General features: G+C 40.1%; 1 pseudogene; it reads left to right on the top strand.

Moving 5' to 3' along the window:
• Positions 1-716: 716 nt before the first annotated feature.
• On the top strand, positions 717-1,517 carry LOC147430241 (uncharacterized; annotated as a pseudogene).
• Positions 1,518-18,632: the final 17,115 nt, after the last annotated feature.

The following is an 18,632-nucleotide window of genomic DNA, read 5'->3' as shown; positions in this document are numbered from 1 at the left end:
AAAAGAAAGAGGGGGGAGGGAGAGGGAGGAAATTGGGGGGAGAGAAGGGGGCAGGGGGGGAGAGGGAGAGAGAGGGGAGGAGGAGGAGAGAAGGGGGTAGGGAGGGAGAGGAGAGGGAGAGAGGAGGAAGGAGGAGGAGAGAACAAAGGTTTTTTTCTTTTTTGGGGATTTTTCTTTTAAAATGTGGACTTCTAGTGTTTGTAGGTTTAAAAAAATGTCAAAAAATGATTTTTTGATGTGTATATATGTTGGGAGGGAGTTTTAAGTCAAAAATAAGTAAAAATAACTTTTTTGAAAAAAAGTCAAATTTTGGCTCTTAGTGACCCACGTTTTTGCTGATGTGGCCACACCCCCTTTACTCCCTTCACTTTCCAAAAGCTAGAGAGAGAAAGTGACCTCTTAGGTCCACATCCTACATGTGTCTAAAAAAAGACTAGAAAAGTCTACTCAAAACTAACTTCTTGAATGCCCTTGTCCCCTTAACCCTACACAACATTAGCCTTAATACCTAAAAATTAGGATTCCTTACAAGGCCCATGCAAAGTCCATATTTCTTCTAATGGATATCAATATAGGGCACTGATTTCCAAGGCCCACACGCACTAACTCAAGACTGCTACATGCTTTTGCTTATGAGTTGATCTAGAATTCTCCTCAAACATGGCTGCTGCGTCTTCCTCTTCTTATTCTAAGTATTATCAGATATTTGAAACTAAATGGCATTTCTTGATGCATGGAGAAAGCCATCCGATGACTTGTTGATTGTAGACCTCAAGCTTCTAGAGGAAATTCAAGTTACCACCCTCCTTGCTGCCCTACCAGAAGATTGACAATCTTTGATTAACACTCACTCCAATAATGTTGCCGTAAATGTGGCTGAACTAGTCGCACTTATACACCAAGAAGACCGATTAAGGGCAAGGTCTACCCCAACTGTAACAAACCTCTATGGCCATGGCTGCTGGGGGATCACGATTTCCTAATAGGTCTAGGAATAGACCTCGTGTTAGTGCTAGTCGATCATTTGACTGGCCACTCCCTCGTATGGGTGATGTGAGGACTCCTAGTTCATCATCTCGCAATGTGTGAAGAAATTCCAACTATCATTTAGTTGGCCACTCCCTCGTATGGGTGATGTGAGGACTCCCAGTTCATCATCTCACAATGTGCGAAGCAATCCCAACTATAGGGGGAACGACTACAATCCCTCGTATAACCATGCCTTAGTGTGTAACTTCTGCAGGAGGCGAGGACATTTGGAACATAAATGTCGCACCAAACAAAGACTACACGGAAACTCTTCTTGGTGGCGCAATCAAGTCAACATTACTGAGTTGAATGACTCTAGTACTGAGGATGATGTCTCTACTCTCCATCTGGTCATGACTACTGGACACACACCACCAGATCCTCAAACCTGGTATCTTGATATAGGGGCTACCCACAGCATGACCACAGTTAGCTCTTGGCTACATGACTATAGCCCACTCCAACATCCAATGGAGGTTCTTCTTTGAGATGACAGCGCCTATATGACTGAGGGAAAGGGTAATGCCTACCTTGAGCTACCATCATGCGATGTTAGAAAAGTAACATGTGTATATTATGTTCCTGGTTTTGTGAAGAACCTATTGTCTATGAGTGAGGTCACACAAAACGGGAACTCAGTCAAGTTCTTTAATCGAGTTCTTTCACAAACGTTGCATTATTAAAGCATCAATACCGAATCAACCTCCTATCAGATTAATGTGCCCGCAGAAGGGTCGTCTTTACCCTCTTGGCATCAGTGCCATGCGCTCAGTTATGCACTCTAATTCAACTATTTCACAGGAGGATGTCAACACGAAAACTCTTCAATGGAATTATCGATTGGGAAACCCTCATGTCCGATCCATGAAGACTCTGTAAATGTACAAAATGGTCAAGGGAATGAACCTACCCTTGTCAATCATAGACCTTTGTGAAGCTTGCATCTTTGGCAAGATGACCCGTACAAAGTTTCCTCGTTCCCAAACAAAAACCAGACAAGTGCTAGAACTTGTACACTCTGATATCTTTGGACCTTTACCTATGTCTTCATTGGCTAGTCATAACTATGTAGTGCTCTTCTTACAAGTATGCCATAATCTACTTCATGAAGCACAAATTTGAGGTGTTTCAGCACTTCAAGCATTATCATAACCTTGTTGAGTGACAGGACATTGCCTACAAACTCTTCGCTCTAACAATGGTAGGGAGTATACCTATCACAAATTTCGGGACTACTGACTCAATTTTGGGATAGTACATCAGTTTACTATTCCTCATACACCAGAGCAAAATGGCCTTGCTGAGAGAAAATGGGGCACCTTGTTTCATGCGTCTCGCTCTATGCTGCAGGTTGTTGGCCTTCTTCAATCCTTTTGGGAAGAATCTATTGCCACTTCTTGTTATTTGCAAAATCGACTTCCTTCTAAAACCTTAGCAAATGTTACTCCTTATTAGAGGTGGATCTGGACTCAAGAGAAGCCAGATTTGTCTTCACTTATTCTCGTCGAAGCTCGCACTAAACTTGATCCACGTGCTGAGTGCTGTATCCTTGTGGGATATGGGGAATGTTTTGGTGTTAAAGCCTACCGTCTATACAACCCAAAGACTCGCAAGTTTGTTTTCTCTCAAGATGTATTGTTTCATGAGGATGCCCTCTTATCAGCTTGTGCTTCATATTCTTCTCTAGACTTTTGTTGCTATGATAGGGATTCACCTTCCTCTTCATCTTCAAGTAGACTTCATCCAGCTGATCATCATATGGATGCTGATGACACCAACAATACTTAAAGCTTTGAAGAGTTTACCTTGCATAACTTACCTCCACCTTTTCCTGCACCTGGACCTCCGCCCCCAACCCAAGCTCAACTTCTTGGAGATACTATTGCTGACATTCCTACTCCAACTCGTGAGTTTGTGTCTCAGGCTAGACAGTCGGCTACTAGCCACTCTGGTTTTCGTCTACACTACTCTTCCCTCCCTTACATGGGAATGACTAATCATATCTCATACCCGACAACTCAACAAAGAGCTCATTCTAATCCTCACAGTCATTGTCTCATCTCCTCTACACATCTAACTTCCTCTGTTACTATTGCTCTTTCATTCAAGTATATTCATTGTCGATTCTGTTGTGGTGTACGACTATGCATTACGACTATGCATTAATAGGCTAGATTTGCTATTTTGAGTACGTTAATGATTGTTTTTTGACATTTTGATCATAGGAGAGTGTTCCTAGACCCTAGGGTGACTTTTTTAGTATGTTCTGTTGCAGTTTTCAAGACCTTGGTCATGATGGATCTTGATTTTGGTACCTCCTCGGAATGTGACCAAACTTGGTAGGTTAGTGCTCCTAAGTGTCTTAGACCTCGTCCTAAAGATTTGTAGCATATGGACTTTGTTTGAGTGCCAAAATGAGTCAATGATTGAGTGCGGTGATATAGGAAATATGAAATTGCCGGATCAAAGAGGGATAGATTTGCTATTGATAGAGATATTGTTGTTCAGTAAATAAACTACTTAAGATTGAAACCCTCAAAGAGTCTTCATGCCCCATCCGAGATCCCTGAGTATTGGCATTATGTTAGTGCCAAATATCTATGCTATAGACATCCATTGTAGCAACCCGTTCACATTGGCGCCTTTGCCAAGGATAACAATCCTTAGGTGGTGAGTGACCTAGTCGTAGCTTTTACTTATAGACTTTTGATTTTGATTTCTAATTCATTTACGTTTTAGTAGTCAGGAAAGTAGACATGGGGTTTAGTGCTTGGTAGAGGCTGGAAGTCAAGGACTTGATAGGTCTACTCTTAACAGGTATTACGAGTTTTGAGTGAGATACAAAATCATTTCATTGTGCATATTCTCTGATGCTTTGAAAATACTATTCCATATTCCTTTTTTCTTCTAGTTTTGCACCATTTGTTGATGTTTAGTCCTAGGATCCAATTTTGCAATTATAAGTAGGCTAGGTAATATCTATAACCATCAAATTGAGTAGAAAGGGTCAGAGGAAAAACTTCTAAACCTTATTTTGGTTGCCAAGACCATAAACTCTGAAATTCTAAAAATCTGATGGCAAGTTGAGCTTAAAAGAAAATTCAAACCCAAAAATAAGTGGGTAAAGGGATTGACCAAGCTGCAAAGAGCTGATTTGGAAAGTTTTAGGCCAGAATGTGCAGGAACATGGATCGTGATCCATGATCCCCTGAGACAATTTGGATAAAAATTGATACTAGAGGGTTTCGAGGGGTTCCAAATCTCCAGATATACGCTTTTGACACTAAAAAATCACTCAAATCAGGAAATTGGGCAAAACACACAAAAACCATGGAGATAGATAAAAATTTGACCTTTTTTATTTTTTGGAGGATCTAGGCATACAAACACCAACAACTTATCCAAAAACAAGGGTACCAAAAAACTTCAAGAAGAGACTCAAACAAGGCCAGACTGACAAAGTGACTTTTGGGAAACATAAGGGGAATCAAAGCACCTAAAAATCAATTATCAATTATCAAGAGACCGAGAGAGATGTGTGTGCCAGGTTTCAAGTGATTCTGAAATTGGGGTACATGGATCGCGATCCATGACCCCCTCTCACAGAAATTTCCCAAAGTAATATCAGAGTTAGCACTAGTCCTTGAGAGAATAGGGGTGTTTTCAAAATTCAGTTTGGAGTTGAATCGTGCATGTTACAAGCAAAATAGGAGTTTATGTCAAAAGTTTGATAAAATTATGATTCTAGTAGATTTGAACTAACCTAGCGGCTGTAAAGCTATAGCCACCAAGTAAATTTTGTACAGGTTCTATGGATCAGAGTTGTAGCAATTGCTTTTTGACTGGAGAACTGAATGCACAATAAAAGGTAACATGTAAAGGTTTTAGAAGCTTCAATTTCTTGATGTATTTGTGATCATACAAACTTTATCAAATTAAATAGTTAGCATTCCCGGTTATCTACGTGTACTGTTTAGCATAAGGAGTATGCTATTTTGGCATGCCTAGTAACCTCCTAGCATACAAAGTATGCTAGTTAATGCTCTAGTATTCTTATAGAGTATGTTGTTTAACACAATATGTATGCTAATTAACACTCTTTATGCTAGTTAGCATACCTAGTATGCTCACTAGCATATTGAGTATGATGTTTAATATAATATGTATGCTAATCAACACCCTTTATGCTAGTTAGCATACCTACTATACTCACTAGCATGCCAAGTATGCTATTTAACACAAGGTTTATGCTAGTTAGCACTCCTAGTATGTTGGGTATGTTGTTTAGCATAATGAGTATGCTAGTTCTAGCATGCCTAGTAATCTACCTAGCATACAAAGTATGCTAGTTAATACAATATGTACGCTAACTAACACTATTTATGCTAGGTAACATACCTAGTCTGCTCACCAGCATGTTGCATATGCTATTTAACACAATGTTTATGTTAGTTAGTGTTCCTAGTGTGCATTATATGCTTGTTAGCATAACTAGTATGCTAATTACCATGTTGGGTATGATCAATTGCATTACTGGTATGCTAATCATCACACCTATTATTCTTGTCAGCATTCAAGGTATTGATAGCCGTTTTTCGGCTCTTTGTAATTGCCATAGTGAGTTATCTCACCCTATCAAATTACTCAAACACTGTGGTTACCCTCACCCTTTCACTGTATATAGGTGCGTGTGAGTTAGGGGACTTTTCCCATATCTCCTTACTGAAATAAAAAACCCTCAATTAGCTAGTCATTGGGCTAGTTGAGCCAAAAAAATAAAAAATAATAAAAAATATAAATATATTATGGCCCATGCGTATGTAAATATTTCTTTGTATATAGGGCCTAAATAAAATATTTTTTCAAAATTATTTTGGTATTTATTTAAATATTTTTACCTAGGTGTGTGTTATTTATGCTCTGTACATTGCCTCACCATTACCACAATTTTTCTTACCATTTTTCATACTCTTTATTCCATATAGAAATAATTTCATGTAAGCTTCTCTTATATTTGGTGTAACTCCATCCCAACAAAAATCCAATAAAAACTAGTTCTATTTATGTGTATATTTTTTTCACTATTGTGATTTTTTCCTTCCTACATATATTCTCTATTACTCTCATAAATTAGACAACCAAAAATATTCATCTTTTTATGGTAGACTTATAATGAGAGAGATTTATTTTGACCCCTTTATATTTTTCCACCTATATTATTTATATTTGACATGTACATATTTTTTAGACCCCTCAATATTTGATTTTCTTAGTTGTACTATTCACTTATATCATGATCTCAACAATATCTTCAATTATAGACCTACCAAATAAGGTCAAGGGTAGGTGGCATGCATACATGCACTATGGAGGGCTCACTCTTGGAGGTATTCAAAAGAATCATCCAAAGAAGGACCCCACAAGGACCTTGTGCAGTGGAAAAAAATGGTCGGTTTTGCTGAATTTTTAAAGTTCACTTGCTCTCCGAATTTGAAAAGGTGATACAAACAAAAGTTGTAGCTCGTGGACTGAACTTTTTCCTCAAATTTTTTCATATTTTTTTGAGCTACGAGCTGTGAGCTATGATTTTATTAGTGGACCCCAGTTTTCCCATGTTATGCAGCCACACTCTCTCTTCCACTTTATCATTTTCCTCTTTCACACACACTTCTCCACTCATCATCCCCACCTCTCTCACCCCTCCTCTCTGCACCCTACTCACCTTCTCCTCAACCTTGAAGAATAAGAGAAACCATGGTGAACTCATACCTCCCACACACAACTCCACTCCAAAATTGATCACCTAGTCTCATTTTTCCTCCTCCAAATTACCCATATCTATCAAAAAAACCACAAAATTCAGCCTCTTCTCTTAAAAGACAGCATCATGGTGGTTGATTACTCAGCTTCAATTACCTTGTCTCTCAAGGAAGGTCAAGAGTGGAGAAAAAATGTACCGTCAAAGCTAGTGGACCGTCAATAAGCGTCAAAATCGGCCCTACTCAAGACACTTGGAGCATCAACCTTGTAAGAAATCCACCTTTTCTTACCTCTTAAGAGTTTTTCTTCCTTATTTGTATCCTACATGGATACTCCCATTGTAAATATCCAATTCCATTTGTAAATTAATACTAACTCTACTAACACTAACCCACTATGAAAAGTCCTATCACCTCCATTTCTCTCCTCTCTCTTTCCCCACCAACTTCTTGATAATTCCAAGAAAAAGAAATTAGATAAATTGCTGAAAATCTAACCCAACCATGGTTAGAGGAGTAACCCTAGCCTTCAAAATTTCTATAAAAGGAGGGTGTAGCTAGCACAAAAGGGAGAGACATAAGCAAGAGCACTATGCTATAGCTTGAGAAGCCAAGCTCAACCTCTCTAGAAGGAGCTCTTGAGTGGAAGCTCATTGTCTTATGCATGTGCATGTGTTGTAATAGGGGATTAGCAAGGGAACTCTATGCCATTGTAAGAGAGAGAGTGATCATTCAATTGAGAGTAGGAAATCTATCATTTCTCCTACTAGTGTAAGCCCAACATTTGCTGAATCAAGGAGGGTGGATTTGGACTAAGCTTGGATACTTTGTCTCCTTTCCAACGTGAAGTAATGGACAACAATGATGCGTAAGTGTCTTGGTGTTTTTTGTTAAGTTCTTGATAGCTTGTCTCTGGTGTTGTCATCAATCTAGCCATAAATCCCACATACTGTAAGAAGGCGACAGGGTGGAGAGGACTCCCCTGGCCTTAAGACAGTGATTGGGGTGGCTTTTCTTGTGATGTGTTGTGGTGAAATTTACGCAAGCTATGTTGAACAAATACTAATATCACTTTGATTTGTCATGACAGATTTGTAAGAAGGTATTAATGCAACAAGCACCCCCTCCCCCTTTCTCTCTCTTTCTTAAATATATAGTTGTGTTTGCTTGATCATTGCCGATACGTTTCAAAGCAGCCCGAGCACTCTCTCTCTCTCTCTCTCTCTCTCTCTCTCTCTCTCTCTCTCTCTCTCTCTCTCTCTCTCTCTCTCTCTCTACGCGTCCTAGTTCGCATCCAAAACTAGGTGGTGCCCCAAATTTGTGTAGGGTTAGGTTGCGGGTTTGTGTGTGTGTTTGTTGTTTTTTTCCAACCCCAACCCAATTGAGCAGCATGGGAGCCTAGAAGAGTGTGGAGGCCACTCTTCTTGTTGCCCGCCCCAGACCGCCTCAAATTGGTGCCCCCACTGAGGACGGCTTGTGTATTTTTGTGTAGAATCAACCTTTAGCATAATCAAGTAGCTTGCATGAATCACGAGAATTTGTATGATCCCTTCATTCCCATTTCAAGGCAAAAGGTACACATAATTGTTAGTACTAAGTTGCAATTTCAGCGAGTAATTCGTAGAATTTTAGGTCCTCTTAGGTTAGCCGAGATAAACACTTCGGTAAATCCTTTTATTTTGCCTCTCATTAGGTACGATATTAGCTTGGACGTCTATATTTTTGTGTTATTTTAAGCATTAGGACATGCATAGGCCATGGATAATGGCCCAGGAATAGAGGTTTTTCCCTTTCATTTTACTCCACACATTAGAATAAAAGTTGCAATTAGTAGAAAGATCCATTTTCAACAACGAATGGTGTTCATGTTTGGTGCCCAAAGAGTAGGAGAAATTCTTGCATCACCAAACCCTGTCATTCTACCTCTCATCAACTACCACACTTCTTTTGATGTACATGTGTTCATTTTATTTTAAAATGAAGTGCAGCCCGGCAAAATAGTGTGTATGTTTGTTTTTTCTTTGTCCAAGTTGTTACAAGAAACAAAAAAACGATCATTTGTTCTAACTGGGAATGTGTGTGCAGTGAAAGTTCAATCCTTAGAGATCTAGCTCTATTACCAATTGAGTTGCGGGAGCAAGTAGTAAGGCGTCTCCCTCATAACAAGAGGGTGGTGAAGTTAAGACGGAAGGTCCTACGCGTGGATTCCATTTTCCTCTTGTTGTTGGGCACTAAGGAAGACCGCGCATTCATCCAACTAGTGTGTGCCCTAAGATTGGTAAATAGAGTGAAATTTGGCGTTTGGCGAGTGCATTTCACCATTGAGGAAGACTCTTCAGGAAACTTGCGGCCAGAGTTCATGCTTCATAGACTCACATTTGGTGAATTTTTCCCTCATTTGCGTCTTATTAATAGTCTTCCTTTCGCTTTCAACAAAGGAGATAGGGAGCTATTCAGAGCTTGTCTTAACAAAGAGAGCATAGAGAAGATTGCAAATTTGTATAAATTTTCATCCTTCTCTACCTTCTATGACACTTTGTTCATAGAGACATTGTAAATCTCTTTATGCTTTTGAATGATTTAACCATAATCCTAAGGAGTTTTTGTCCAGGAATTTTGTAGCACAAGTGGAGTCTTTAAATCTTGCAAACTTGATTGGACTTGATGAGGATGTTCTTTATGAAATTGTGAGAAGGTTGCCTCACTCCGACTGTGTGGAACTCGAAGGAAAGGAGCTCCTAGTCAATTGCTACTTTCTCACGGCCTTCGACGAGCATGAAGATCTAGTTTTTATACAAACCGCTTGTGCGTTGCGAATTGTAGAGCAAGTGCAATTTATCACTTGGGACGTGGTTGCTCTTTTGGATCCAGAAAATGAAGTTCTAGAGATTTCTGTTTATCGCCTTAGCTTTGAAGAATTTCAACCCTTCTTAGAGCTCATCAGTAGTCTACCTTTTTGTTTTGATCAAACAAATCGAGACCTTATTGAAGCTTGGATAGCTGAAGAAGAAAACCTAGAGTGGTATTTTCTTACTTCTTCATTTGCAGACGAGTGGTTCTAAATCTCTATTGTATCCCTTATTGTAACTCGTGTTGTAATCTTTCATAATAATGGAGAGCCAACGCCAAATGTCTGGATATCCTCTTTTCTTTGGAGAGCCTGGAGAGGATGCAAAATTATTTTTAGCAAATTTCAAGATGTCTTGCCGTATCAAGAGAATAGTAACCGATCAAGAACGTGTAGAAATGTTTGAGGTGGTCCTTAGGAAAGATGCTAGTACTTGGTTTGACTCTTTGCCTGAGAAAGTTAAGGGGAATTACACAGAAGTTTTGAATCGTTTTAAGAGATACTTCTTTGATCCCCAAAACACTCAAAAACTATGGCAAGACATTGTTTCTCATAAGCAAAAAGACTTAGATGACTACTACTTGTACAAGCAAGAGTTTCTACGTCTTTGGGCTCTATGGATACGAAATGTTGCTAACCCTGGTGATGGTGCAGAATTTCTAAAGAAGGAGAGGTTCATAGCCGAACTCTTTCCTGACCTTAAGGTAAAATTTGAGGCGGGTGCACCTGCTACCTTTGATGCAGCTGAAACTAGGGCTGCTGAGAAATATAGGAAACTCAAGTGTTTAAGGGGAGAGGTTCCAATAGAAGGTCTTAGACCCAAAGGTAAGTCACAAGCATCAACATCAAGGGAGCTTCCTGAGGTAACGGCGGAAGTAATTGAGAAGTTAAACGAATCTTTAAGCAGCCTTTCAATTCACCTTGCACAAGCTGTAGGTCCAAAGGGACAAGCAAAGAAGTCTGAAGAGCGAGATCCACGACCTAGGAGAGTCTTGCAATGTTGGAATTGCGGAGAGTCTGGACATGGGATGTATAATTGTCCTTGGCCCCGTGGGGAGCCAGGGAGACCTAACTTGAATTACCCAGTGATGAATGCAGGTGAAGGAACTGGTCAACAACCAAGGCTTATACAAAGACCAAATGGACCAAGACCACCTCCACAAGGGGTAGAAGGAGTTCCACCTTTGCCAGATCCAAATGTGCATGTGGTAGAGGTGACAAATTCAAATGAGGTTGACATGGAAGCCAATGGCATTAAGCGTGGCCGAGGGGAAGGTAAAGAGAAAGAAGGAGTCACATCACAGAGTGACCATGGACAAGGCAAAAAGGCAAAGGAGACCAAGGAAACCAAGAGGACTTGACGTCGTATCAACCTCCAAGACTTCCCTCTTGGACATGGTATGGCTCCGTACAACTTGTTGGAAGACATGAGAGGTAAGGGTCCTGATATTTCATGGCCTCAATTTCTTGCATTATGTCCACAAGTAAGGAGGGATTTAACAAGGGCAGTTAGCACTAGGAGAAAGGTAAAAGAGAGTTTTCCTGATGTAAAAATTGCACATGCTGAAATGAACGAGGATATTACACCTGTGCTAGATTGTTACATAAAAGGAAGATTGGTTAGGAAAGGTCTAGTGGATGGGGGTGCACAAATTTGCATCATGACAGAAGGGCTCATGCAAAGACTATGCATGCACATCCATGAGACACCTGAAATCAAAGTGAAGATGGCAAACAATAGCAAGGCTAGGTGCGTAGGCATTTGTAAAAATGTTTTTGTGGAGGCCTTTGGCATTAAGAAGGCAGTGGATTTTTATGTTATGTCGACTAAGGGAAGTGGTTATCCATTTATCCTAGGAAGACCATGGCTAATGAAAATGCGAGCTTTGCAGGATTGGGAGAGTGGGAAATTAATTTGCAGGAATGACAATCAATTTAGGTTGTCTTTGACATGAAGGAGCAACGCCAAGAGGAGCTCCATGAAGAATCATCTCAAAGTGAGACGGAAGAAGGTTGGACCGATAGCACTTCAGAAGAAGAAAGTAGCAGCAGCATTACTGAAGAGGAGTCTTCCATCGAAGTCATGGGAGTAAGGTTTAAGCCAAGCAACCAAGAGACCTCTTGTCGAGGTTTGGAAGAGGTAGGTTCCCAAGAGAACCAAAAGGTGGAAGATGAAGGAATGTTAGAAGGTATGTTGTCTACAACACTTACAAAGGATGAAGGAGAGGAGTTCAAATGTGTGCTAAGGAAATTTCCGAGGCTTTTTGCTAAAGACTACACCGATGTGCGTGGAGTAGATGTTGTTCAACACAAGATTGAGTTGAAGCCAGAGGCCACACCTAAGGCTCAAAAGCTACGAAGGCTAGGAGTCATTAAGGAGCAGGCTCTACTCAAGGAGGTAAGAAAGCTTCTAGCAGCAGGTTTCATTTATCCAGTGGAGAATTTAGAGTGGGTCTCTCCGGTTGTTGTCACTCCTAAGAAAAATGGCAAGTGGAGGGTGTGTGTGGATTACCGTCTTCTCAATGAGGCAACAAAAAGAGATCACTTTCCCCTCCCATTCCAGGATGAGATACTAAATGAGGTAGCTGGTCATGAGAAGTACACTGTGTGCGATGGTTACTCAGGTTACTTTCAAGTAGGGATTGCATTGGAGGATCAATTGAAAACAACCTTTATCACTCCTTGGGGTTGTTATGCTTTTAGAGTCATGCCATTTGGTCTGACAAATGCTCCTGCAACATTCCAACGTTTCATGAATATGGTGTTTCAAGCATTCTTTGGAAAGTCAATTAGGGTGTTCATTGATGATTTCTGTATTTATAGCTCAAAATCATTGCATCTACAAAGGGTAGAAGAAGGTTTAAAGAAGCTCTACGACATGGGAGGTCAACTCAACCCCGACAAGTGCCATATAGGTGAGGATGAAGTAATTTTGCTTGGTCATAAAGTTTCTTACAAAGGCATTGAAGTGGATCCTTCAAAGGCAAAGGCTCTTATTAAGCTACCATCACCCAAGAGTCTTAAGGAGGTCATCTCTTTCATTCAGAAGGTGAAGTATATGTCACGCTTCATTCACTTAGCCTCGGAGTTGCTTCATCCTTTGCAAAAGTTGACACAACAAGTAGAATTTGCATGGTCTGATGAGCTTGAAGAGTATTTTTGTAACATTAAAGTCATTTTGTCAGAGCTACCAACACTCATGCCTCCTTGTTGGGAGTACACATTCTTTGTTAGCTCTAGTGTTGGAAGGGAAACGATTGGTTCTGTGTTGCTACAACAAGATCCCCACAGTACAAGGATGCGACCCATCTACTTTGCTAGTAGGGTCATGAATGCTTTGGAGAGAGACTACACAAAAGCAGAACTCATGATGCTTTCTCTCATGTTTGCGGTGAGAAAGTTTAGATCCTACCTGCTACCAAAACCTTTTGTAATTCTCACTGCAGAAAATTTGTTCCCTTGGGTGTCATCTCAAATGAATCTTAGTACTAGGATCTCAAAGTGGATTATGGAGTTGCAAGAGTTCCAATACTCTTTCAAGGTAGAAGATAGTGTGCGTGCACAATTGGCAGAGATTCTCACTTATAGGGTACATGAGAAGGAGATTAAGGTGCCTGAAGTAAAGACCCTACCATTGCCACCACCAAAAAGTATTCCTAATGCTTTTACCTTGTTCTTTGATGGAGCTTTTCGTCGAGCCACAGGAAAAGCAGGGGGAGGGCTAGTGTTGCTCAACCCAAGTGGAGAGGTGGTCATGAAAGAGAAGTTCAATCTACCAAGTTCAGCTAGCAACAATAAAGCAGAATACGACACACTAATTCATGGTTTGAAGATGTGCATTGGCCAAGGGATACAACGTCTCATGGTAAAGGGAGATGCACTTCTCATTGTTAAACAGATTTTAGGTATTTGGGCATGCAAGAATGAAAGCTTACGGACAAAATTTCATGCCATTCGTACATTGTTTAATCAATTTGAAGAAGTGCAACTATATCATATTCCTAGGAAACAGAATGAAGATGCCGATTTACTTGCACAGCAAGTAGTTACATGTGTTGAGAAAGAAGTGCAGGTCATCATGGTGGCAGCAACCGTCAAGCAACCGAGATACCAGGGATTGGAGTCATTGACTCTCATTATTAGCTACATTTTGGAGGGCGAGTTTCCACAAGACTTCACGAAGGCTCAGAAGAGGAGACTCATGAAGAAGGCAAGCGCATATCTCTTCCTAGAAGGCTCCCTCTATCAAAGAGGGAGGGATCAAGTGTGCAGAAGAGTACCAACTATTGAGGAAATTCCAGCCATTCTAAAAGGTTTGCACGAAGAAGCATGTGGTGGTCATTTTGCCCAAGAATTAACTATGAAGAAATTTTGCTTGCAGGGTATGTTTGGCCAAGTCTGCATGTGGATGTCCAACATTGGTGTAAAAGTTGTCACAATTGTCAGGTAAATGGGAATAGAAGATTGATTTATGGTCCAAGGCAAATCGTGCTTGCAAATGGACCCTTTGAAAAGTGGGGCATTGATGCTATGGGTCCTCTGCCTAGGACAAAAAATGGTAAACTCTACATTCTAGTGGCTGTAGACTATATGACTAGGTGGGTGGAAGCACAAAGTGTGGCAAAGGTAAATGAGAGGACAGTGAGCAAATTCGTCTACACTCACATTTGTTGTAGATTTGGCACACCTTTGGAGATTGTTTCTGATAATGGTCCAGGGTTTAGAAAGGGATTGCTCACAGAAGTCTGTGAAGAACTTCGCATTCTACATCGTCACAGTACACCCTACTATCCCCAATCAAATGGTTTGGTAGAAAAAGCTAATGGTGTCATTGCAGGCATCATTAGAAAGATGGTGAAAAACAAGACAAAGTTGTGGAATGACTTCTTGGATGGTGCCTTGTGGGCGTATCGAACCACATATAGGGAAGCCACGGAGTTCACACCATTTCACTTGGTCTATGGTCAAGAGGCTTTACAACCAATTGAACTAAACATTCCAACAATGCGACTTCATGGCAAATTAGCACAAGATGATCAAGAAGCATGGATGGATCGACTTCTTATCTTAGCTGAGCTTGAGTGGAAAAGAGAAGCAGCATACGAGTGCTATAAGAGGAAAGCCACACAGACAAAGGAGAAGCTTGACAAGAAACTGAAGGACAAAGGCATCAATGAAGGAGATCTTGTGCTAAGGTATGACAATCGACTTGACAATCGTTTTGATGCCAAGTTTGAAACTAGATGGCAAGGGCCATACATAGTCAAGAAGGCTTTCAATTCTAGTTACTATCAGCTTATGGACTTGAATGGTAAAGAGCACTCCAGGAAGGTAAACGGGTATCGCTTGAAGCCCTATTTGAGTCGCCTTCTACCAAAGGATCTACCAAAGATCTATCCAAAGACCGCTGTCTCATGTAAGTATTGTTACATGAATCATGAGTGTAACTCCAGCCAAAATTCTGAGGGGCCAAACAATGAAGATCTTGTGAAGGACTCTGAAGCACTCTCTTTGGAAAAGATTCTTTATGATGGTACATGAATATACCATCATCCTGGGGGAGGGCTAATGATAGCCGTTTTTCGGCTCTTTGTAATTGCCATAGTGAGTTATCTCACCCTATCAAATCACTCAAACAGTGTGGTTACCCTCACCCTTTCACTGTATATAGGTGCGTGTGAGTTAGGGGACTTTTCCCATATCTCCTTACTGAAATAAAAAACCCTCAATTAGCTAGTCATTGGGCTAGTTGAGCCAAAAAAATAAAAATAAATAAAAAATATAAGTATATTATGGCCCATGCGTATGTAAATATTTCTTTGTATATAGGGCCTAAATAAAAGATTTTTTCATAATTATTTTGGTATTTATTTAAATATTTCTACCTAGGTGTGTGTTATTTATGCTCTGTACATTGCCTCACCATTACCACAATTTTTCTTACCATTTTTCATACTCTTTAATCCATATAGAAATAATTTCATGTAAGCTTCTCTTATATTTGGTGTAACTCCATCCCAACAAAAATCCAAAAAAAACTAGTTCTATTTATGTGTATATTTTTTTCACTATTGTGATTTTTTCCTTCCTACATATATTCTCTATTACTCTCATAAATTAGACCACCAAAAATATTCATCTTTTTATGGTAGACTTATAATGAGAGAGATTTATTTTGACCCCTTTATATTTTTCCACCTATATTATTTATATTTGACATGTACATATTTTTTAGACCCCTCAATATTTGATTTTCTTAGTTGTACTATTCACTTATATCATGATCTCAACAATATCTTCAATTATAGACCTACCAAATAAGGTCAAGGGTAGGTGGCATGCATACATGCACTATGGAGGGCTCACTCTTGGAGGTATTCAAAAGAATCATCCAAAGAAGGACCCCACAAGGACCTTGTGCAGTGGGAAAAAAACGGTCGGTTTTGCTGAATTTTTAAAGTTCACTTGCTCTCCGAATTTGAAAAGGTGATACAAACAAAAGTTGTAGCTCGTGGGCTGAACTTTTGCCTCAAATTTTTTCATATTTTTTTGAGCTACGAGCTGTGAGCTATGATTTTATTAGTGGACCCCAGTTTTCCCATGTTATGCAGCCACACTCTCTCTTCCACTTTATCATTTTCCTCTTTCACACACACTTCTCCACTCATCATCCCCACCTCTCTCACCCCTCCTCTCTGCACCCTACTCACCTTCTCCTCAACCTTGAAGAATAAGAGAAACCATGGTGAACTCATACCTCCCACACACAACTCCATTCCAAAATTGACCACCTAGTCTCATTTTTCCTCCTCCAAATTACCCATATCTATCAAAAAAACCACAAAATTCAGCCTCTTCTCTTAAAAGACAGCATCATGGTGGTTGATTACTCAGCTTCAATTACCTTGTCTCTCAAGGAAGGTCAAGAGTGGAGAAAAAATGTACCGTCAAAGCTAGTGGACCGTCAACAAGCGTCAAAATCGGCCCTACTCAAGACACTTGGAGCATCAACCTTGTAAGAAATCCACCTTTTCTTACCTCTTAAGAGTTTTTCTTCCTTATTTGAATCCTACATGGAGACTCCCAGTGTAAATATCCAATTCCATTTGTAAATTAATACTAACTCTACTAACACTAACCCACTATGAAAAGTCCTATCACCTCCATTTCTCTCCTCTCTCTTTCCCCACCAACTTCTTGATAATTCCAAGCAAAAGAAATTAGATAAATTGCTGAAAATCTAACCCAACCATGGTTAGAGGAGTAACCCTAGCCTTCAAAATTGCTATAAAAGGAGGGTGTAGCTAGCACAAAAGGGAGAGCCATAAGCAAGAGCACTATGCTATAGCTTGAGAAGCCAAGCTCAACCTCTCTAGAAGGAGCTCTTGAGTGGAAGCTCATTGTCTTATGCATGTGCATGTGTTGTAATAGGGGATTAGCAAGGGAACTCTATGCCATTGTAAGAGAGAGAGTGATCATTCAATTGAGAGTAGGAAATCTATCATTTCTCCTACTAGTGTAAGCCCAACATTTGCTGAATCAAGGAGGGTGGATTTGTTGGACTAAGCTTGGATACTTTGTCTCCTTTCCAACGTGAAGTAATGGACAACAATGATGCGTAAGTGTCTTGGTGTTTATTGTTAAGTTCTTGATAGCTTGTCTCTGGTGTTGTCATCAATCTAGCCATAAATCCCACATACTGTAAGAAGGCGACAGGGTGGAGAGGACTCCCCTGGCCTTAAGACAGTGATTGGGGTGGCTTTTCTTGTGATGTGTTGTGGTGAAATTTACGCAAGCTATGTTGAACAAATACTAATCTCACTTTGATTTGTTATGACAGATTTGTAAGAAGGTATTAATGCAACAAGCACCCCCTCCCCCTTTCTCTCTCTTTCTTAAATATATAGTTGTGTTTGCTTGATCATTGTCGATACGTTTCAAAGCAGCCCGAGCACTATCTCTCTCTCTCTCTCTCTCTCTCTCTCTCTCTCTCTCTCTCTCTCTCTCTCTCTCTCTCTCTCTCTCTCTCTCTCTCTACACGTCCTAGTTCGCATCCAAAACTAGGTGGTGCCCCAAATTTGTGTAGGGTTAGGTTGCGGGTTTGTGTGTGTGGTTGTTGTTTTTTTCCAACCCCAACCCAATTGAGCAGCATGGGAGCCTAGAAGAGTGCTTGGAGGCCACTCTTCTTGTTGCCCGCCCCAGACCGCCTCAGTATGCTAGTCAGAACCTAGTCCATGCTAGTTAGCATACTTTTTATTTTGCTTAGTGCATAGTCTATATAGTTTAGCTTACCTCATGTGCTAAACAAAACATTGATTATGCTTGTTAGCACACCTATATGCTAGTTAGAATCCTAGGTATGTTGATCAAAACATTGTCTATTCTAGTTAGCATACCTAAGGAGCTAGTTAGCATACCTTGTATGCTAGTTAGCACACATGCTATGTTATTTACATATGCTTGTTGCCACACTGAGTATGCTAGCTAGCATACCTATTATGCTAATGAAAACACTATATCCGGTAGTCAACACACTCTGTTACATGCATGTTAGGATGTTGAATGTGCTATTTAACACTCCAATTTGTTTTCATGAACATGTCGGATGTCCTAAGTAACAATCTATGTATTCATGTTTGGGTTCATTTATCCTAGTAAACATATTGATCAAATCTGGATATTGCATGTTGAGATCTTTCATAGATTCAAAGAAAAACATTCAGATTGCAAGATTGGCATGATAATGTTTGAGATGTTGGAGCCATTCTGTTGTAGGTAGCTAAAGGATAGATACACATATTGTTGTGAATACCATGTACAGATGTCCTTTTTAAAGGACTCACTGAACCACATGCGCTCTCGTGCCTTTGGGATGCATGATGTGGGTTACCTGACATGTATCCATGAAGTGGAATTGTGCCATTGTGTCTTAATCTCGCTCTCTACATGATTTCCAGGTCACAACCCACATGATCCGATTGCCCTTGCAACAAGAA

Source organism: Adiantum capillus-veneris, chromosome 22 (assembly GCF_014529385.1).
Source record: "Adiantum capillus-veneris isolate H3 chromosome 22, ASM1452938v2, whole genome shotgun sequence".
NCBI classification, from domain to species: domain Eukaryota; kingdom Viridiplantae; phylum Streptophyta; class Polypodiopsida; order Polypodiales; family Pteridaceae; genus Adiantum; species Adiantum capillus-veneris.
The sequence above is the reverse complement of the archived record's forward strand: the minus strand, read 5'-3'. Positions and strand labels throughout refer to the sequence as shown.